The following is a 23,299-nucleotide window of genomic DNA, read 5'->3' as shown; positions in this document are numbered from 1 at the left end:
TGAAAAACAGACAGCCATGTGTAGGAATTAACAGTTCTTCCAACTGAGTGATTTAGGAATCAGATTCTATGAAAAGCTGTATTGGGACCAATATTTAAACTATTCACCAACTATTTAAAAAATGGCAATGAGGTGGGCATCTGCAAACAACCATTTTTTAGGATACTTAAGAAGTCAAAAGGTTCTCTGGGATTTGGAGAATAAACATTCCAAGGACAAAATCCATTGAATGTAAGCGTATAGGAAATGCTACCCTTTGGAGTGAATCATCTACCCTATATCTTTGTTTCACATATTTTCTGTATTTTATCTAAAAAATCAATGGACCACGCATAAATCGTCCTCCTCTAGTTGTAGCCTGATAACAATCCCTTGAGAAAAGTGGGGGTAAGTGATAAGTCACCCAGGTAACAGTAGAATGATGGGTGATAAGTCACCCAGGTAACAGTAGAAATAAACTAGAATCTGGGGCTTTCCCAGTCCTAGTCCAGGACTTTAAAATATTTTCATGTAGACCATTTTGTGACAAAATTGAAGTTAGTGGCCATGATGTCAGGGGCATCATGTCAGTTAAGTGGCTCAATATAAATATCAGTTTAGATGCATGAAGCAGTTGCTGCTAAAATGGCAAATACCATATTAAGAATAATAAAGGATTTAAAAAATGGTCTATTTTAATATGTGTATCTATGGTGCAATGATACTTGCTATAATGTACCCTGTTCTCAAAACAGCTCAAAAAAGAGAAGATGAGATGCAGAATGTTTGGGGTCCTGATACAACTCCATTCTGGAGAAAAGTTACAATTCTGAGAGTTTTAGCTTTAAAAAAAAAACTCTAGATGACAGTAGCATAAACATATGAGCAGCCTGTGCAGAAAATTTGAAAAGGTTTATTTATACTAATAGAAGCCAAGACGGTTCCATAAAGACAATACAGAGCAAATGAAAAACTGCTTCTTCAGAGAAGAATCAAACAAGTATTTGCTAATTACTATAAGGTGTATTTATGGACTTGGATGGCTTTAATGGGGAAATGCTGTGATATATAATGTACCAGTATGTATTAGTTATGGAGAACACTATCTAGGAATTTCTGTGTTTCTGCTGGTAAACAGGCATCTTCTTGGCCACTGAGGAAACAAGATGCGGGATTAGGTAGGACTTTGATCTTATTTGTACATTTCTTTTTACATTCTTTTAAAAGAGTCCCAGGAAACATGCTACTGTTAGTGCTCTGAGAGACAAGATATAAATGTTTTCAATGAATAAATAAATATCACTGTTAATTAATATTTCCTTTGGTCTAAGTGACTGATTAGTGCCACCTGTTGGAAGTTAGCAGAAACACTTTTGAGTAAGAAAATGTATATTGCTCCGACATCTAAGTTTACTCTGTTTACAATCACTCTAACAAGCAGAGAGAGGCAAGATCACTATTGCAATTTGTAACAAATTTAGAGCATCCTTGCATGTACCCTGAATGCTAGATAATTTAAGAGGAGGAAAGAAATTTCAATGGACAAGTCAGTATTAGGTTTGATGTCAATGAAAGTAATGCTATCTAGTCACAATTTGCCTGAATTTTTTAAAACTCAGCTTTGGCAAATATATAGTAAGTTGAAATACTCACATATCATATTCACTTTAAATCACAAAACTCTGTTTTAAAAAGTGATTTCTTTTTTTTTAATGAATAAATTACAATGTTACTGGCTATGTATTCCAGGTGGTTATAATTCCATTGTTACAGAAGGGCTGTCATTTAAAGTGAAATAGTCTGTAAGCTTAAGTAACTGGCCACTGCTCTAGAGTTCACACTTACAGCCAGCATAGCTGTATTTTCCTAAACAGTGAATCTTTGTGTTCCAAATATGAAACAAAATAATATAGGCTCACAACATTATTCTGTACTACTATAAGCACATAATCATCATTCTGATCAGCTTTAAAACCTGACAAATAGACCAAAAGTCTGCAAAAAGTTTGTATGGAGAGCAGCCTCAAGCATTACCAAAATAGTACAAATGATCTGCACTTCCTCATTCCCTTTCTTATGATGAGAGCAAGTAGATGGATATGCCTGCTGTTTCTTAAAGTGACCACTGGAAATGATAAGTGATTTACTTATTGAAATTGGATGAAAGTTCATTTTTAGTATGAACAGAGAGAGCTACAATATGTAAAATATATGAATTAAAATTCTTGGAATGGAAAAAAATCCATAATTTAGCCCTGATCATTAGATCACTCCCCCAGATGTATGCATGTAACCAACAACAAATAAATGCTAAAAATTCAGCATTTTACCATGTGTTATGATTTAAACAGATGATGTCTTTCACCATGGCAGACTAATGTCAAATAAAATAGCTGCTTAAATAGGTCGTGGTGGTGAATACATTTGTAGTGGAACATGTTACAAGTTTCCATCACTTTATTTAGTACAAAGCCTCATTATTTTACAATTATTTCTTTCCATCTTGGAGCATTATGATCAAAATAGACTTCACCCCCACCAAAACATATTATATTTTCCAAACGTCTTCTGCTCTGCTCTGGCTTTCTGCACAGAGTTAGCTAATCCAAGTATTTCCCCAGAGCTGCATTTAAGCTATGGCCCACTCCCAGCACAAAAGTGTCTCCAAAAGCACTTTCACCCCCTTCAGCACTCATGCGCTCATTGGTCCTGACATTTTCACTTCAGCCATGACAAATGAGCTGATAGCTGTGATCAGATTGCACAAGTACTACTTTATCTAAAGACATATCATTAACTCTCATCACTATCTTCCAGTATGATTCTTCTTGTTTAATTTGTTGTGAAAATGCAGCTGAGTTTTAAAGCATCAAAACCTTAAGTAACCACAAATAAACACCACTAAATAAAAAGGGGCAGATTTGGACAGGATCAGAACATGACTACCATTAACTAAATGTGTCTCAAGGGACTTAAGTAACTGTACTCAACCTCTGCCCTAGTGCAAACATGCCATTTGAAAGTTTTCTAAAGGTCCCTTCCCCCTTGGTAGATTGCAAATGTTCTCTCATTCTCTCTCTCCTCTCTTTCTGAGAAACATAAATAAAGGGAAACAATCAAGCCTAACTAATAAATTTGGAAACCAGTTTCTGTCTCTTAAAATGACTCAAGCTATATTTTCTTAACATGCATCTGCATTTTCTACCAGAAACACTTTTTACTTCAGTGTTAGTGAAACCAGTTCATTTTTCTAATCTACAATAGCAGCAGCATTCGGCCTAAACTATTTTGAAAGAAAATAATTGGTGCATTCTGAACAGGAGAATTGTTCCCTAATGGCTAAAGAACCTAAGTTCCACTTACACAGTTGTCACTGAATCTAGAAGCTTTGCAAGGTATATTATTTGTAACTTTTCCAAGCAATTCATCTGAGAATAAACATAAAAGCAGAGTCAACTGTAGCACAACAGATCTTGGGAACAGGGGTCATGCTTTGAGGTAAAGTGCTATTCACTTCTAGACCATGCAAGGAGCTTTTTATTCCTGTCCTTATTGGAATCAGTTCCCCTTACCAAAGCAAGAACAAAGCCAAGTGCTCATGTGAGGTTTGTGTATAAATCAGAGGTAAGCCACTTTAAGTGTCACTTGCAATTTTCCTGTTGACAGTGTTCACTTAAATAGACTGCTAGGACTAGCCATACTGGCAAATCTTAATAGTTCTTAATCTGCATCCTTCTTTTTTGGAAAAGAAGTATTTGCCTCATTTTTTTAAAAAAATCCAAATAACTTGTGTAGCATCATCTGTGATATCAGATTGTCCCAAATCTGCCAAGTATTCATGAATAAAGCAACTATTACAAGTTTTGCCTCTTGAATTCTTTTTAGCAAAAAGTATTATTTCACTTCCAATGATTAACAAATAATGGCATATTATTTAGCAACTAGATCAGTTTCAAATATTGTGATTCCTATAATTATCTGGATAAGAATATTATTGAAAAACATGGTTTGTCCTTCTTAATACTATTTCTATATTTAAAATCTGTAATATAAAATCTTCAAAGAGCTTTTCTTTTAAATAATTAACTAGTTGGTACATTGCTAACATGTTAAAGATAATTATAATGTGCACTATGATGGCCAGAAAACTTTTTCAACTGCCAAATGATGTTGACGATACATCATTTAAAAATGCATTTTGATTAAGGTGCAACTTTATAAAGAACCGATATTTTGTATTTTTGATGTTGTATATCTTAAACTATTGAGTTAGTTACAGTATGGGAAATAAACAACAAAATTTAATGTCATCATAATTAGTTCTCAAATGGATCTTTGTATGAAAAGTTTTGTCAGTCCTATTACTTTGAAAGCACAACAGGGTTTGGGCCAATGAGAAATTGAATAGTACATAGCAAGGAAATGTAAGGAAAGTTGCAACTACTATGGCAGACTAAATGTAACTTTACATTCTACTATAGTATTTTTTTTCCAGTCACAGTAGGAATACTAGACAATTAAATATAATACTAGACAATTAAATATTTATCTAAATTAGTCAATCTTTGGAAAATAATTGAACTGAAAAAAGCCATTATACTATTTTTAAAAAAGGAAAAGATCATAATGATCAGCCACAGTGAAAATTATACTGCACTTTCACCTAAATTCAGTACTCACAGAACAGTTCTGGAAAAGTTCTGGGAAAGTTTGGTTTTCTCTATTGTTCTGGGTCTTTTGTATCTTAACCTCAAACAGGAAATTTCTGCTTTGAAGTCTTGAAGCAGGTAACAGCATAGGCTGAGACTGCCAGATTTTGTCTGGAGCAGATCTTTTGAATTTCACAGTAATCAGGATTGTCAAAATGAAATGGGTACAGTTCTCTCATTTTTTTTCTTAAGCAAACTTCAAAACCATAACAAGGCAATTTTACTACAGTCACAAGTTAAGTATGAAGAAGTGTTGAAACCACCAAAAATAATTTAGTTTTCCTAGTTAATATTATAAAATGTTTTGCTGACAATAATTTTTTACCTTAAATTTGTTTTTAACTAGAACAAGGTTCCCAACTGATATAATGGGATAGATTTAAAGTAAGAAAATATTAATGTGTATGCTTAGTGTTTACATTTTGAAGACTATAGGAAATAATTTTCTATGTAGCATGGAGATTGATTGCTTTATTATTATATTCTTACTTATCCTTATGCATGCATATTATGTTTTTCGGATATGAATTAAGAATGAATAATGTTGAGGGCAAAATATGAACATACCCCCAAATCATAGAGCTCTTTGTCTTGTTTTACAACACATTCTACTGCTGCCATCTATGTGACAAATCTGCGTTTCGACAACAATGCTATAATATGTACATAGATCTAATACATTAAACAAATAACCAAACCATGTCAGAATCTAAAAACTGACCACGTTTCCCAGCACTGCCATCAATAAGCAAACACATCTTGAACTATTCAAGTGAACCAAAATTGGTTTTTCTAACAATGATCAAGTTGTACACATTCACTAAATCAAATCCAAACAGAAGCATGCATGTGTGTTGGGGGTGTTGTTTTAATGGCTACTTACTGGCATGCAGAGCAATGGAAATTCCCTATTTTAATCTGCAATCCAATATAGCAGACCAAGAAGATAAGCAAGACAAAAGGTACAGCACAACATTTTGAATAACTGAAAAACCATTTTTGCAGGCTGCACTTCATATTCAGTGTCCATATTTACAGTTGTTCCTGAAACTTTTAATTTAAGCCCTCCACTGAAACATTGCTCTATGCAGAGTTGTTTGTTAAGAGACTTATGAAAAGATTAAGACTTGCAAGTCCTGGACAACAGAGAGCATAGCAATCTACCAGCGTCAAAATCAGAGGCACAAAACGTCAAGATATTAGGAATGGAAATCGGAAAATATAGTAAAGGATGGCACATTGGTGATATAAATAAATTTTCATTGTACACTTGTTAATCCTGTTCCATTTTTTTAATATGAGCATTAGCATTATGAGCTAATGCTCCAGTGTCAAAATATATTTTTCTGTTTATATTTTCTTGCTAAGGTTTCTTTTCTTGGAGTAACAAATGCAAAACATAACATTTTATGTCAAGTGCATTTAGTCATCAAATTTCAAGATAAAATATTAATATTAAACACTTAGCTACATATACATCATAATGAGCTTTTTTTCCTCCATTTTTCATTCATAAGCAAAAAGTGAACCACGCTGACTGTATTTTACTATACTAAAAAAAGCCAATAATGTCACTTAGCTTTAACTCAAACCAGACCCAAAATATATGACTTGATTTTTTGATAATGTCTTTCCTATGAGATGTTTATAATGAAAATACATCTTTATTGTTTTATTCAAAAAAAAATCAAGATTTTTTATCATAAAAACTGGTTTCTCCTGTATCTGGTCTGTTAGATAAGGGAATTGCCTCTTAGAAACAGTCACGTGCTTCAGTCTAAGCCTATAATACTTACAGTATTAACCTGTATTCATGGAAGTTTATACGGTCCAATCAGATCAATGTTACAAATATAAATATTCCATTTGTTTTAAACAAGAAACTTTCAGACAACTTCTAGGCAGTTCTCAAAATTATAAAAACAAATATACTTTATTATAGACACCATACTTTAACATTGTTTTTCTTAAGTTGCAGCCTCATTGAAATCCCAGGCATATTATAAAGTACCTTACAATGATAAAATTATTTCACTCACAAAATTGAGATCAGCCATTCCTAAATAAAATTCTAATATTTTCTACATCTCCCACTAGACAGGCCCTAACATTCCAAACATTTAGAATAGCAAACTTATAATGAAGGAAAAATAAAAAGGATTTATTAGAATACTGGAATAACAAAATTAGAGAATGTGCCAATTAAACATTGTACATCCATACTAATGGGCATATACTAAATATGTTCCTATATTCAAAAGAAGTGGGCATTTATCTTCCTTAAGGCTACGAAACTTTCCAGGTTATGTGTTCTGCACTCATTTCCCATTCAGTTGTTAAATCAGTAAGACTACTGTATAAATTGAACCATATTCAGAATCTGGTCATCAAGACCATTTTCTCAGATTTTCATAATAGAATTCTTACATAGTAACACAACATCCACGTGTGTCAATATCCTAAATCACAAGCTGTCAAAATCTAGAACAACAATCTAGAACAAAAATGTTGTGCAACAAATTATCACTGTTTTAAATAGACTTATTTCTAAACATAATGACTCTCTACCTAAGCATACACAGACTGTAGCCTAGGTTTCCGCTTGTTTAACACAATACTAGTCATTTAAACTAACATTAATCCATGCATCATTCAGTTATGCGTGGTTTAAAAATGCCACTTAAAACACATGTTGCTTACATAATAAAATATATCCATTTATTTTTACACTAGCAAATTTAACTTTTTAAAAGTTTTCCATAGCTTTTCTTTCTTGTGTTACATATCTTTTATACTAGATATAAAATTCACTGTTATTTTGAAGGAGTTGTACAAACAAATACAAATTTGTGAAGTTGTAAAGAATTTCTTTGGCATCAATCTACAATATCAGGCTTTAATGACTCACACTATATCTTTTTTTGGTACACTTTCCTATTGAGCTGTCAACTGCCAATCATTTACAAATGTTCACTTGTTTATTTTGAAATATGCATTGCCTACCAAACAAGCTACATATAAGACTCACATTGCAGACACATATGTATAAGCTATATGAATAAACAAATAGTCCAAATTAGTGCATGGCTGATTCAAATGATTTTCCTCCCTATACAGTAATGGCTTCATTAAAAAAAATTACACTAACCTGAAAAACAGAAAAGATACTTAGCATGCAGACAGATCTTTTTCTCCACACTGCATCTGACTTTCCTTATAGATAGAACCAATTGTTATTTCCATCTGCTCTTGCTGCAACTCTATAGCTCCTTGCTTGACAGTAAATTCCTCTGAATTCAATAGGGCTTACTTTAGTAGACATACATAGCCTTACACAATAAATATATTTTAACTATCTCAGTTACAGTTGAGAGCATATAATTAGACACACAGATCACATTGTCAACAGCTAACCAATTACATTCCTACCTTTAGGCCTCTTCCTGGTCCATTTAAGTCTATAGATATTTTATCACTAAATCTGATAGGGGTATTTAGTAATGACTTATGAGCCCACTATTTACATATTAAAAACTGAAGTCTAAAGCATGCCATCAATGACACTTACTGCATTCAAATTTCTATTTAGATTCTATTTCGTATTATCAATACAATAGCATCAAACTCATAAATGTTACAATTGTATACTAGAAATAGATGGTTTCTACTCTTGCATAGTTTACAGGGTCAAGGTCTATTCTTTCAACACCAACAAAATAAAGCACCATCAATTAAAAGAGCTAAAACTATACCTTATGAATAGCACATTCAAAAGCTAAGCTTCAACTACCTGACCTCCATTTATTTTTCTTGCTTGATTTTTTTTAAACTCTTCTTCTTCCCACAAAACACAGAAGCGATTCAATATCCAATAGTCAATACCTGATTAGCCTGTAGTATTTCTATGACATACAAACCTGGATATATCATCTTCTTTCTAGCTGCATCATTACATACATATTCATCAGCCTGATGATGAAAATTCAAGGCATTTTTATAAAGTTGCTGAAATCTGAGCTTCTGCTTGTTTTCTCAAGTCTTGGACAAACATAACTTTAGGGTGAGCTGAGCAGAGGAGAGAGAAAGAGAAGCTTGCATTTTCGTCTTCCTTTCATCTTAGTCATTCAGTCAACCATTCAGTGCCCTATTCAGCAGAGCTTTTCATTATGCAAAAAAATGCTAATCCTTTCCGATGCTTTCACACTTCTATAAACCCCCATTCCTTCCACTGAAAAGCAATTATATCAGTTTACCTTTCTGTCAAAAACAGGATTAATATTCCAAAACCTGAATCTCTTTTGTTTTTCTATCTTTTGCTTGAGGAAACCAGAGATTAATAGAGGACATTCTCCTTAGAGCCAGAATGCATTATTTTAAATATGATTCTGTTAAGCCAGAGAAGAAAAGGGGAGAGAGATGAGGAGAAGGAGGGGGGGGCTGTAGTTGCTGCGGAAACTCCTTTCTGTGGCAGAACTGACCTTCTCTTTCCCGAGGCTTGAATAGAATGAGCCTCACTCTGGTCTATTAATCAGAAACAAATTATGAAAGAATGTAGCTGGACTGGTTGACACTATCCTGTCTTGGGACACTCAGTAACAGCGTTGTAACAATGTCCTCTTCATGGGTAATGAACAGCCATGACAAATGGGGGCTGAGAAACTATTTATTTGCATATGCAAATTATCGCACAAAGGAAACATGTACAAACAAGTGTCATTGTAAGGTGGATTAGGCAAACAGCATTTTCTTTTTAAGACATTCTATACCCCAGGACATTAGTCAGCACAATTAAACCAGTCTCCATGGAGACTAATGAAATTTCACCATGGTATGAGTTAAATTAGATAGCTAGTTATGTGTTTCCCCAAACCAACTTGAAATCCATTATTGTCTCAAACAATACAGCAATTGTACCAGACTGATCTATGCCAGTTCAACAAGCTCCTGAGTTGACAATTTGCATATGTTAATATAATTAAGCACTAATTATATGAAATCTGTACATCTTCAGTATGCACTTTCCCTGGGCATTTTTCAATTTGAACCTTGGCCAAGACTTTAACCCTTTGAATCCTCTGGAAGAAGAAAACCGTGCCTTGTGGGCACAGCCCCAAGGCAGATGCAGGAAAAGCTCTTCCTTTCTAAATACAGGGCTTAACCTGACTTTTCCTATTTCCATCCACAAATCAAATTTTATTTTTAAAAATGCTACCCAGTCACTACAATCTTGCTTCAAAGCTTACTAAAATATTTAACATTCAGATAAATAAAAGGATTGTTGATTCATTAATTGTCAAGTTTGAAATTGTCTCTCTCTCTCACACACACACACCACAAATCTAGACTGATGTCAATGCTATGACAGCAATAAAAAAGGAATGAGGACAGGAAAAAAGAGCAACCAGGAACTAATGAGCTTTACATAAATATATGCTGAAGCAATTAAGCAGTGTTAATTACTATGACAGCAGTTAATTGAATATAATTAGATATTTTAAGCCACTGACTATTGCACAGTTAAGATTAATTTTATTGAGATTAATTGTAAATAAGAGTAGATTAACCGTGTTTTGACAGGCAGGCAGAAGAGCAGGAATCAGACATTCTCACTCTAAAAAAAAAACCCATATATTATTTTAATGTCACACCTCAGAAACATCTCCTCAATAAACATGACTTTTCAAAACCAAACAGACAGGAAGCTTGAAGAAAAGCAAACAGCTTGCAGAGATTAAAGAGCCTTTTGTCCCTTTTTCATATGTATTTCTTTTAAAAGACCAAATTAAGTAAGTCTGGTATACATTTTTTAAGGAAGGAACATTTCACACCGAATGGAAAAAAATGCTCTATCGCAGACAAAATCCATGCAGCTGTGCGGAACCGAGCCCAGATGGTCTGAAGCTATAAAATACCACCAAAATGATAGAGCTAAGGGCCTTTCCAAAATGTGATAAAGTCGCAACCTTGTGTGTGACCCAAATTTTCAGCCATCTATAGCTTCTTCTTTGATCCTTTTTCAATCTAATCATAAATATTCAAAAGACTTCTTTTAATGCAACGCCACCAATGCACAGCCACTTTAAAAGGCTAATATCTTACTAAAAGGTCCCTTTGTTAATTAATACGATACAACTAATATCACTCAGGCACAATAGCAGACTTTTTATATCACTTAGCTTAATTCACTTAAAATCTTATTTTTATCCAGTCTTCAAAGATCTAAAGAATACTCACTGCAAAATAATCCAAGCATGCTATTGGAAAAAGCATCAGAATGCTAACAAATCACAAACAAGCAAAGAGCCTCAATTGATTCCAGAATAAATCAATAAGGGATTAACACAATATTTTTAAAGCAGAACAATGTATATATCATATAAATGAATATATCATATAAATGTATATATTCAATACCTTATTATCTCTATATTGGAAAAAAAAGCTTTACAGTATTGCGCATGTTCCTATATTGACTATCAACTTCTTTGCCATGCCTTTAGTCTTTTAAAGCAAAAATCCCAAAATGGTATGTGAAACAAGGCTACAACAAGCCATTCTGCAGTGAAGGATTTTAAATCATCCAGCCTCTTCTAATAGACTTGAGACTTATTGAGGTAGAAACCATAAAAAATGAAGAAGGGAAATTTAATCCCTGAAATATTGATTTGCACATTAATATCATATAGGCAGAGGGCAATTTGGCTTCATGGAAATGACACATTGTCGACCCTTGCTGAAGTCAGAGCCAATCTAACTGCTGAACATGTCTGAATCTCAAGAGTTATTAAGGGCTTCCCTTCTTGCCTATATGACTTTTCTCCAGCCTACCAATGCAATCTTAAATGTATTATCTTTAAGAAATAATTGTAAAACCTCAGGGGTTTTCCAGTTAATGGAAGGAAGGCTAAACCACATCAGATTCTGAAATGCAACATTAAACCCTTGCAATCAACAAAACCACCTCAATTCTCATCCATCCAATGCAGGATCTAATACTGTTATTAGAGATAATCAAATTTCATTGTGTAAATTTAGGCTCATGGTCAGAGTGGAAGCAGTAAATTCTGCAATATTAAACAGTGATTTTCTCAGCACTTCTTTACATAGTCCCTGATGATGAACAATAAAATATTTTGCTATAGAAGCACAACCTTGTATCTATTTTAAAAGATTTGAGGGATGCATACTTTTCTTTACCACTTGCATTTTAGAAAACAAGCTAATATCATTCCTAAACCTACCAAGCAGGTACTACCACTACTATTACTGTGACTTATACAGATGGTTTATTTGACCTTTCTTTGTTCTTTGAATAGATTTCATTTTTAAAGATTTATGACCATTGCCTTCTATTTAATTGACCTTATATGTTCATTCCCACAAGAAGGAAAACTGAATACATGTTTGCCTTCCAGAAAGCCTTCAAAGCCTAAAGCAATGCCAATGGGATGCTACAGTCCCAGTGTATAGATCCTGCAGTATGAATATTCAGCTAGGCTCACTGAATAATCTGAGGGAGCCTCTGCACTCAAGCCAGGTGCAAGAGGTTAAAACAGCTGGCTAGCCATCTTTCATCTTGGTATGCCTTCCTACTGTTTGAAACTGTCTCACGGTCCTCCCCACAAGCAGACAGTCCTCCCCACAACTATTTTACAGAGAGAGAGAGACAGAGACAGAGACAGAGACAGAGAGAGACAGAGAAACAGAAACGCAGAGAGAGCTCCAGTTGTATTCTTTCTCTAAAATCTCTCTGCAGAAAAGGAAACTCTTTCAAAGTCCAAAGTATGAAACCAAATGATTATATTTAAACAGTTACTTTTTTTTTTCCTTTTCCAACCCTTCAGCCCTGTTTCATTTTGTAGTATTTTCATTCTCCCCCTTTCCTTTCTGGCTTTCCAAAAGCCAAGTCCCATCTCCCTGTCAGCGTTGTCAGTAAATAGAAAGTAAAACAAGGGTTGATGGCACTGAGAGTGTTACATACCCAGGCTGTGTTTTTGCATTGCTCTCAATGGAAGCGATCGATGCCCATGTCACAGTGGTGTTCCCAATCGCAGCCAAGTGTCTGCCTCAACCTAACCAACAACAGGCAGGGCTTCCAAGGCTGCTGCTCACTACCTCTTCCTTTCATCCATCCACTTAGACATCCACCAAACTCTCAAAGACAGAATAAACTATCATCTGCTCTTCAATCACCGCTCTTTAAGGATCCAGCCACTGGAAATCCTTCCAAAGGGGAATCACAATTCCAAATATACATATAAGAGAGATTTATCCAACCTTCAAAATCATCAACCCTCCTCTCCCTCCCTTTTTAATTTTTTTTCCTTCTGCTTTTTTTTTCTCTCTCTCTCTTTTCCAGCTACCTGATCCTTGATTAAAACGGAACAGGGTTAATAATAATATGAAAAAGGCGATGAGAATGAAGGAGAGGAAATGCAACTGTCAGATACAGGAACAGTCAGACTTCCTGCCTGACCCTGCGGGGTCTGCCTCAATGTAAATCCACCATCTTCTGCTTGGCAAGTTGTCTTTTGGTTGAACTGATTTTTTTTTTTTTTTTTGGTGGTGGTGGTAGTGGTGGTGGGGAGGGCGGGAGGGGGGCTGTAATGTTTGCGATATATGTCTTGGTACCTAAGGTGGAAGAAGAGGAGGAGGAGGAGGAGGAGAACAGGAGGAGGAGGAGGAGGAGGGTGTGTGTTTTACTGAATGGAAGCGAAAAAGCCTCCTCGGGACGGCGCGAAGGCTGAATCCGGCTGGCTGAGCCTCTTCTCTCGGCTGGGCCCAGTGCCCAGAACAGCCGAAGACCCCGAGACCCCCCTCCCCCTCCAGCTGGCAGGTAACAAAAGGAATACAGCAACGTCTGTTTGGCGGGGGGGACGAGGGGTACGGCTGGGGAGCATGAGGGAAGGGGTGGAGGGCAAGGGGGCGCAAAGTTTCCGATCCCCATGTTTACAGGCGAGGGCAAGGTTGCAAGGCAGGCGGGGGACGCCGAGACGCGCCTCTCTTAGCCGCCGCGCGAAGGGATGTATGCGCGGAAAGGAGCCTCGGCGCCGTCGCCTTACAGATCGGGAGAAGTACCCGCACGACACAGAAAAAGAAAAAGAATATAAATATAAATATAAATATATATATATATAAATATAAATATATATATATATAAATATAATATATATATATATATATATATATATATATATATATATATATATATATATATATATATATATATATATATATATATAATATATATATATATATAATGTATATATAAAAATATTATATTTCTTTGGCACAAATCCGATTAAAATAATCTAACGCCGGAGCCCCACGCGGGAGAGAGAAAGGGAGGAAGGAACGGAAGCCAGCAACGGAGGGCGCCGGCTGCCTTTTCACAAAGGGAAGAAGCGCCGGCCGAATCTTCCCCAGCCGAGCAGCCCCCTCCGGCGAGCCTGGCCGCCTGGTCCGGCCAGGACGCAGCTCACTAGAAAGTGGCGCCCCGGGAAAGCCAGCAGCCGCTCGTCGCTGGTTGCTTGCTACGGCAGGAGCCCAGCCCGGCTGCTACAAATGCCAGCACCCCACCTCGAAAGCACGCGCGCGCACACATCCGCCGAGACGGGGGGCCCCTCCGTCCCACCGGCACTCGCACCCCTCAGCACCAAAGCCAAATGCGAGCCCTTGACCCCCCCCCCCCAAAGCACCCTAAACTTTCCCCAGAGGCATCGCGCTCCGGAATCCGGGGTTAAAAGGGAGTGGGGGGGGGGGGTGAGAGAGAGAGAGAAAGAGAGGGAGAGAAGGAACCAAAGACTTTTGACAGCCGTGCCGTGGCTCAAATCAGCCCGTTTCTCAGATCGGTTTTAAAAAGACACACACAATGCAAAAAAAATTTTTTTTCTTCTACCAAAGATTCTTCACTTAATCCAAAAGTTACAATTTGGAAAGGGGGGAAAGGGGTACCCCCAACCCCATCCTCCCGAAATTTAAAAGCGAAGGAAGCCTCCTCCCATAAAGAAGCAACTAAAAATGAGAAAAGAGATAGAAAAAGGGGGGTGAGAAAGGGAGAGATAGAGAGGATCAGTGGATAGGAGTGTATTTGTGTGTGTGTGTGTGTATGTGTGTGAGAGAGAGAGAGAGAGAGAAAGAGAGAGGGACAGAGAGAGAGAGAAAGAGAGAGGCAGGCAGAGAGCGAGAGCGAAATATCAAAGATTGTGCAAGATCAGCTTGGAAAGATAATCGATACTCGACCTAAATTTAACACAAACTACTCAATAAAAGTTAAAGAAAAAACTTACTTTCCATTTCCCCTCGCAGTTCTTACTGGATCTTCGCCTCTCTGTTTTGTTTTGCTTTATTTACTTAACAGCTGATCACATCCAAGTAAACGACAGAAGGTTCATTAAAAATAATAATAAAAAAAAATAATCCTCCAACTTTATTGGGTGAAAATAAAAATGAACAAGAAGTGGGGGCATGGAGCGGTCCTTTGGGGTCCGGGAGTTGTTAAAGCAAGTGGCGACCGCGGTCTCGCTGTTTGGTTGTGAAGGGGTTGGGAAAAGGAGGAAAGGAAATGAAAATCCGATATGTCTTTATTCTGCTAATTATTATCGTTTTAGCCCTGTTTAAAAAAATGGCTGATTAAGTTGAGTGCGCATGTCTTTGTGTGTCTATTCCCGATATGCACTCTGGGAATGAGAGAGAGAGAGAGAGAGAGTGAGCGAGCGGGGGGAGAGAAAGAGAGAAGAGAGAGAGGTGTAATTAGCGAGGTGATCAACATTCTCCAGACTGCAAATGACGCGCAGCGCGGACTTACTGTCGCTGCTGCTGGGGACTCGCAGGGACTGCGGGAGCCACACCACTGGCCCCAAAGCAGAACGGGCAGTAGGAAAAGCAGCTTCACGGACACAAACACAAGTCTGCAAACTTCATTAGTAACACAGACACACACACACGCGCACGCACACACATACACACACACAAATAGATGGCTGGGGGAAATTAGAGAGAGAAAGTGAGAGAGACAGAGAGAGAGGCGGCAAGGGAGAGAGAAGAGAGGAAGGAAAGAAGATTTGCTCTTCTTAACTGCTCAGGAATGTGAAAAGATATGGGTGCAAATTAATTATTCCTCCCACCAGGGAAGTTCTTTCTTTCTCTCTCTTCTCTCCCCCCCCCCACTCTTTTTTTTTTTTAAAGAGAAGAAAATATGCTTTGGATAATGAATGTGGAATGTGCCTGTGTATGGAAAGGAAGTAAGGCGAAGGCGGAAATTTTTACTCTTTCAGCCTTAAAGAATAATTTACTTGTTGTTGAGGTTTTATTTACACACACACACACACACACTGTACATACAATGGTACTGTGTCTAATAACTGTAGCAATGTATACATATTACGATGTAGGCATTATTGCATACACCTATGGCAGTTTAATCTCCCTGGGGTAATTGCTCCAACAGCTCAACAAAAGTAAATTTATAATAACAAACAGTATTTTTAATGTATGATAGCAACAATAAACGGAATTTTTAAAAAGCATAAACTATTCTCAGCACATAGGAGTATAAAAAGAGAAATATTTTTGTTCTTGGGTTAGATATTGAAAGATATGAAAAAAGGGGATATAGGGGATAGCGCATAGATGCCATTATAAATAAGAATCTCTTCGAAATCTGCAAGGGATGGAGATTGCTTCTCATTTGAAAATCTAATTATCTTCACCTAATACTACAGATGTGATGTGAATATGAGTGACACTTTCATTAAAATATAATTAACTAAAACCAGAAATTGAGATACTTTTAAATATTCCTCACTGTAGATTAAAAATCATGCCTATTCAAAGTGCATCCAAACACACCATAGGGACACCTGCCCCAATCCAAATGATATTACAGAAACAAAAAGTCCACAAATACTGGCAACTTATACTTAAATATAAAATTATGTTTATAATCTTGAAGATCCTATAAATGTGAAAATAACTTTGCAGTTGATGAGTCTCTATAATTCCTGGTTCCTGGGGTGCATTTAAAATTCTTATCTCAGGCCTTAAGGACTTAACACAACAGAAAGGTTTTACGCTATTCCTCATAAAAATAAAGTATAAATATAAAGTATAAATAATCCTAAAGCTAACATTAAAAAGAAAATTTCCACTTGAATATGAATACATGCTTGCCAGCAAAGACATCACACAGGCCAAAGATAGGGAGGTGTGGTGCAAAAAGAGGTCTTGGAAAATGGGGAATATACCCACTTGGACATCCAGTTCCTTACAGGCAACTTAAAATATAAGAGGGGAAAGCAAAGATATCCTGGGTTGTTGTTTTTTAAAAAAAATCTTTGCACTTAAGAAATAGTTTTGATGACAGAACATCCTAAGAGTTTTCCTTATGGGGGGTAACTTGATCTTGCTTGAGAATTAGACCTACTTCTCAATAAAATAAAACTGCTCATGATATGCCCACAGATTGTGTATGCATATCATAAAGCTCGACTCAAAAGAAGGAAGTGACAGCCTCCTCCTTGTTTACAGAGAGGGACCACTGAGGCTAACAATACATTTCCCAACCCCCCATTTTCAGACATTTCTGGGATTATGGAAAATAGATCTCTGGCTCTTTTTGAAATGGAAGGAAGAGTCAGGTTGCAGAATTCACTGACCAGGCAGTTAAGGACGTTTAAAGTATAGCAGCCCATTTCCTAACCCAGAAAACAATCCAGTCTGATGAAGAAGCCTCTCAGGATAATCCTTCTAGTTCCAACTCAAGTGAAAAAATTAAAACAGTTTACACAGCAGAAGTATATGGAGACGACCATGATATTGCAAATATATATATGTATATATTCTTTTAATAGGATTCCATCTATTTTTAAAAGATGTTTTTAGAAACGTCCATACTTAGTTGATCAGGCAAGACCTATTTGATGCAAATATCTTTCTTGCCCTCGTGGCTCCTTTGAAAGAATGTTTTGGTGGGTTCCCCCCACTCTCTCTAGCTAAAGGGGTACCCATAGAAAATGAAAACAGGAGAGTCCATCCCTAGTTGCCCCCCCCCCCTTTTCCGTGTTTTTGTTTCGCATCAACCTCACTCTTCAATCTCCTTTTCACCTATCTACTTTCAGCCCTCAGCTTTCCCTAAACTAGTAGAGATCGAGTTGGAAAACGCACTCAGGGATCCTAACAGTTTAGAAGAAAGCCGGAGATTGCCACGTAGCTAGGAAAAAAAAAATCGAAGGAGGTTAATTCCGAAAGGCAGCACAGGTTGTGTGTGTCTGCGTGCATGCGCGCGTGAAAACAGCAAAGTGCGTTTCGGGCAGGGCAGGGGAAAATCAGCCAGGAGCACCCGAAGGCTGGGAAGTAGGAGAGCTGGCTGTTTGGAGAGGATTCCCCTAAAAGCTGGGCCAGCTTTTCAAGCCCTTTTCCTTGCTCAGCTGATCTGTCTAACCTCTTAGTTCCTTTTCTCTGGTCCCAACGGCACAGCTCCAAGGGAAACCTCTTAGGTCAACCCACCCTGATACTTGTGTGTGTGTGTGTGTGTGTGTGTGTGTGTGTGTGTGTGTGTAGATTTTCCCAAGGGGTGGGGAGGAGTAGCATGGCCTTCCAAGCAGGGAGAAAGGGAAAGTTAATGGCGTTGTATTTCACATGTGTGGGAAAACAGACGTCCGATTTTGGATGCCACCCCCCCCCACGCCCCTGAGCGAAACAGACTTTGAGCAAGGGTATAAGAGCCAGCTCTGGCCACTCATTCTTTCAGACAAAGAGCGTGCCAAGGCAGCCGAAAGACTTTTGTGCTGCATCTCCAAAACCTGTGCTAGGGACGTTCAGGGCCAGGAGGAGGATATACATAATTACAGTCTCCTCTCTTTTAATAACCCGACATAATTCCCTAATAAATGGCGGGCCTCCCCCCCACACCCCCTTCCCTCTCTCGCCCAAGGGAAAGACGATCCGTGCCTTTTGAAAGCGTCCCCTAAGTCTATAGATGAGCTCAGTTTGAAACGAGGTATTACAAGATCTCAGTGTTAGAGACCCCTTTATCTAAGCTACAGACACTTTCAGATCCCGAGACCCCCCTCCTTCCTCTGCCTTTTTGTTATCTCTTTTCCTCCCGGGGGCTATTTGACAAAGGCAGTTATGTTAACTAACATATTTTTTTTGGTTTTTGTTTAACTCAGCAACTTCGTTTCAAACCACACTTTAAAAAAAAAAAAAAAACTAAAAAAAACACCACCAACAACAGCAACACCGAGACCAGTTTGCAGGACCTTCCGGGAAGCAGGGAAGGCGAGCCAGGGGCAAAACGTCGAGGGTCGACCCAAGGGTGGTTTCCTGAAAAGCGTCCAACCGCTCCGTAAAACCTTTAGTCCATCTTTTACTTCGGAGCTTGGTGCTTCTTTTCCAAGAAAACAGAGACGTTGCCGCGAAGTTTCCCCGTCCAGGGTCTACGGCCCAGGAACTTCGGGGCAAGGCACGAAGCGAGGGCTGGGCTGGAGAGTGGCCAGTCCGGTTCGACCAGGCCAGGCATCCCGATCCAGCTCAGCCTGGGGAGGGAGGGAGGGGGGGAGAGGGAGGTGAGGGAGACACATGTATGCTTGTGCGTGTGTTGTCAAGTCGCGGTTGCTTGAACCGCACCCCCCACCCCTCCCAACACACACACACATCCCAAAACACCCGCATCCCAACCTCCAAGCAAGCCAAGCTTCGCAAGGCAATGCTGGCTGGCGTTCCCTCTCCTCGGCAGCTTAAAGCAAAGCTGCTTCCCGGCGTCTCCGCGGGCTTTAAATACCCTGAACCTGAGCTTCTTGGCTTGGATGGGGAAGGGAGAAGCCGCGGGGGCGCGCGCGCGCGCTCTCTCGCTCTCTTCCTCTTCCCCCTCGCCCAGCCACACGCCCCGGGAGCGGTGGGTGAAGGAGCTGGGCGCCCTCTGGTCTTCCGAGGTCAGCGCTTTGACAGGGCTGACCTGCCTCCCTTTCCCGGCAACCGCCCTCGTCTTTATAAACACAAACAGCCGGGAGGACTAGCCGCCAACAATAGCAATTCCCCCAAACTTCACCGGCCCCTTGGCTCGCTAGCGTTCCGGCAAATCTCGGGCAAGGAGCGCTTATCCGCCACCCTGGGCTTTCCCAGAGCAGGGCCGGCCCTCTGGATGGCCCAGGGAAAAGTGGTTCACCTTCTCTGCGGAGTGGGCGGCGGGAAGAAGGGAAGGAGACGGGGGTGGGGGTGGGGGTGGGGGGCTGGGGAGAGAAAGAACCAGGCGAAGAAAGCAACGGAAAAGAAAGACTAAAATCACGAAAAGCGGGCAGAAAGGGAAAGAGAGAGAGAGAGAGAGGAAAAACAGGGTAGCCATAAGCCTCCCCATCCCTTAGTGAACAGAAAAGAAAGTCAGTCGGTAGACAAATCCAATAGTTCGCAGTGCCAGTAAAATAGAAGGTGGATTTTTATATATATATAAATATATATATATATTTAAGGCAATATGCTAAACTATCTCTTCAGGAAGCCGTGATTATAAAGTAACCAAGCAAAAAGTTATTTTCGCCCAAGGAGCCAAGTTTTCCAAAGAAAACGTATAGATTTTACAACTAAATAAAAGCCACCACCTTTGCATTGTCCCCATAAACTACACATAAATTAAAAGTACCGTTAAAGGAAAGCCTCCAGCAAGCAACATCTGATCTGACTTACCGAAAAAAAAGAAGATAATTTAAACCATATTTAATTACAAAAGCAGTAACCGAAAAGTAAATCAATCAATGCTTTCTCTCCAAAATGTTATCCGCCAAGGTAGAGAAATGATCATTCGTACAGTCCTGCGTCAAAAGGCTAACTGAAACTCCAGTCTTGAAAAACTGATTACGGGGTGTAAAAATAAATTAAAAAAAAAACAACAACCGGGAAAATGGGGGCTCCCTCAAACTCTCAATGTTCTAGAGATTTTCAAATTTTGGCTGAAAATAATGGCAATCGGAAAAGCTCGATGAAAAAGTTAAAAGAAAATATACCTCTTGAGGAAAAAGACCATCTCCATGTCTTCTTTGTCTATCAGTCTCCAGTTAAAGCATATGGAAAATCTTTTCAAAATGCTCAGATTTGGCACATTGTCATTGCAAAGAGAGGAGTGCAGTGATGCTGTTATAGAAAATGGGAAATAAATTCAGGATTGGGTGCTGCCTCCTTCAATGCGGGTTTATCTAAGTTTAATTTAATATTCCGCAATCACTGTATGATCGCATATAATTCACCAAGATTTTAAAGGGCTTTGCATAAATACGCGAACCTCGGGCATCAAGTCATGTAACCCGATTAGTTCTTCTTATTTATGGGTCTCCCCCCCTCATTAGATGCACTTTAAATTGCAAGTGCAAATAATAAAAAAGGATGGAATAACAGGGTTTGGATAAGCAAACGATTATAGGAAGAACTGGCTTTAGAAAATTCACTCAAAACATAAAATCAAAAAGCACAAAACGGTTGTTTGTAAAACACTAAACCTTTAATCGATTTATTGGCATTCTGATCGATTAGATAAACGGAAATCCATGGTAAACATAAAGGCATTTAAAAGCATTTCCCTCTAATTTCTAACAAAACTTTTATGTTCCGAGGAGGGAAAAAAATTATCAAACGACTAACAGGAAATTCTTCAGATATCAAATTACGATAATAAAATTATTTCCACATGGAAAGGGATAATGACAATGATGATAGTAATTATAATAATGAATAATTCAACAGCCCTTTGACATATATAGAAAACCTGATTCAGAGCAGCACGAGAGGAGCTAGTTTTAGGAGGAAAACAGTTTATTAAGAGAAATTGACTTGAAAACTGACATTTTCAACTAGACTGACAATTGCAAGGGTGATTGTTAAAGTTATGCTAATTTCCTCCGCTATCAAATGAGATTCCGGCCCATGTTCACCGAAAGCGTTGCCCTTTCAATCGAGTTACTATCTATTTGTAAAATAAGTATGTAAATACGCCAGCTCCATCTGAATTACAAGAACAAATATGGGCTTATATCGGAGTTTGGGAGGAAATGGTTAAGCCCGAAAACGGGAGCCTTCCCTCAAAATAATCCACCGAGATGGTCCCACTCGCGCTTTCCAGGTCTGGGGAAGACAAGTCAGCACAATATATATTTTGCTGTTTAAGTATAAGAATAAGGATGAAGAATTGCCAGCACGAGCCACGCAGCAATCGGAGCTCGTGGCATTCAGGCTGCGTGAAGAGGAAGTGTTGCTGTAACGGGTATTATGTTTATTTGATAAAGAAAATCAATGAAAGTGGCTGTAAAGTAGTTAGTGAGGCGTGTTTGGGACTTGGGTTGAATAGTGACTCCAGCGGGCTGGTCGAACAGCTCGAAGAGCTCTGGAAATCTACCCTAACCCTTTGCCTCAGCTCATCCCTTTCTCACGCAGCCTCTGCTCATCTTGCGAGTCCAGAGAACTTCCCTGGCAGACTCCGCCCTCGAGTCTTCCCGCCCGTCTCTCCCTTCCAATTTCGCGCTGGCATCTTTGTCATTCCCCCCGCCACCTTTGCCGGGGTTGTAACTTCTCTCTTACCCCACCGGTCCCTGTCATGACCCCCCCCATCCTTTCCTCCACCTTCCCAGCGCCTTATACTCCCGTTCCTCTGCTTTCTCATCTCTTCAGTCAGCTCATTCAGCGAGCCTTCCGGCTGAAGGGTTCATTTCCACCCCCCAGCAGCCAAAGTTTCTAATCCCAACACTCCCCCCCACACCTCCATCTGCCAAGTCCAGGAGTGGGAGCCCTGGAGGCACCACTTACGCTGGCAGCAGAAATTTGCTTTAAATGCCAGGGGTGGCCATGCCTAGGAATAATAACAGGCCTTTTAGCATGTGCAGAGTGCCTCTGTCCCCACTGAGAAACCACATGAGTTATGTGTCCGTACCCAGTTACCCTTCTCTTTCTAGCAATTGTGTAGGCACACCCACAAATACACAGTGCATGGTGAGCAGAATAAGAAATGGCATCACTATTATTGTCAGCAGAATGACTTGGAAGTCAGTCCCGCTGCTGGCTTTTGGCAGATTTATTTGCAGCAAAACGTGTAGATATAGAACGAAGCCAATGGTAAATGTATATATGTGTCTGGGTATTTGGCAGAGGTATATGGGGAGGAAAAGAGGAAGAGAGAAAGGAAGGTTTTAAAAAAATCTTCTAAACATTGACAGATCTAAACTGCTAATGAGTCACAAATATTAAAGAATATTGAATCAGCCTACAACCAGCTTGCAATCTTTAGGAGGGCCTAATTCCTCAATATAACTAGATTTAAATCAGTTGTCTCTTTGACCCAAACAGGTTTACTTAGATGTAAGCTCCAGTCTATTCAATGGGATTGTTTCTCTTCCTGTGCCATGCTTTTCCCAGATTCCAGATTACAATTTTTAAATATCTACCTGTGATCTCCCTATTCCCCCCCCCCCCAAATAAATCTGAAATCATTCATTGGAATTTGCCATATATCCAATATGTTTAAGATTAGGCTCTTGCCTTTCCAATGTGTGTAATTTTTTTGCACATCCATATGAAAGAGACTAAGGTGTCATCACTGGAGAGCTATTTTGGAGCGAATTTCTGGAGAAGAT

At 38.8% G+C, this 23,299-nt stretch overlaps 1 protein-coding gene and 1 long non-coding RNA gene across 5 annotated transcripts in view; one reads left to right on the top strand and one right to left on the bottom strand.

Moving 5' to 3' along the window:
* Window positions 1-15,446, bottom strand: part of ZFHX4 (zinc finger homeobox 4) — a 195,368-nt gene extending 179,922 nt beyond the window's left edge. For 3 of the 4 annotated variants that reach the window (XM_087961880.1, XM_087961882.1, XM_087961883.1), the window contains exon 1: window positions 14,978-15,446. The gene's annotated coding sequence lies outside the window, so the exon portion shown is untranslated. Of the gene's footprint in view, window positions 1-8,605; window positions 8,722-14,977 lie in introns of those variants that run through there. The other variant, XM_087961881.1, reaches the window with a different exon arrangement.
* The window catches only part of LOC148131498 (uncharacterized), a 31,299-nt gene continuing 21,381 nt past the window's right edge, over window positions 13,382-23,299 (top strand). Inside the window, exon 1 of the long non-coding RNA XR_015748955.1 lies at window positions 13,382-13,524. This is a non-coding gene — a long non-coding RNA (uncharacterized LOC148131498). The remainder of the gene's footprint in view (window positions 13,525-23,299) is intronic.

The sequence above is a fragment of the Notechis scutatus genome, chromosome 3, assembly GCF_049901735.1.
Source record: "Notechis scutatus isolate UNSWTSFEM ecotype Mainland chromosome 3, rNotScu1.2, whole genome shotgun sequence".
Lineage (NCBI taxonomy): Eukaryota > Metazoa > Chordata > Lepidosauria > Squamata > Elapidae > Notechis > Notechis scutatus.
This window is presented reverse-complemented; position numbering and strand designations above follow the sequence as displayed.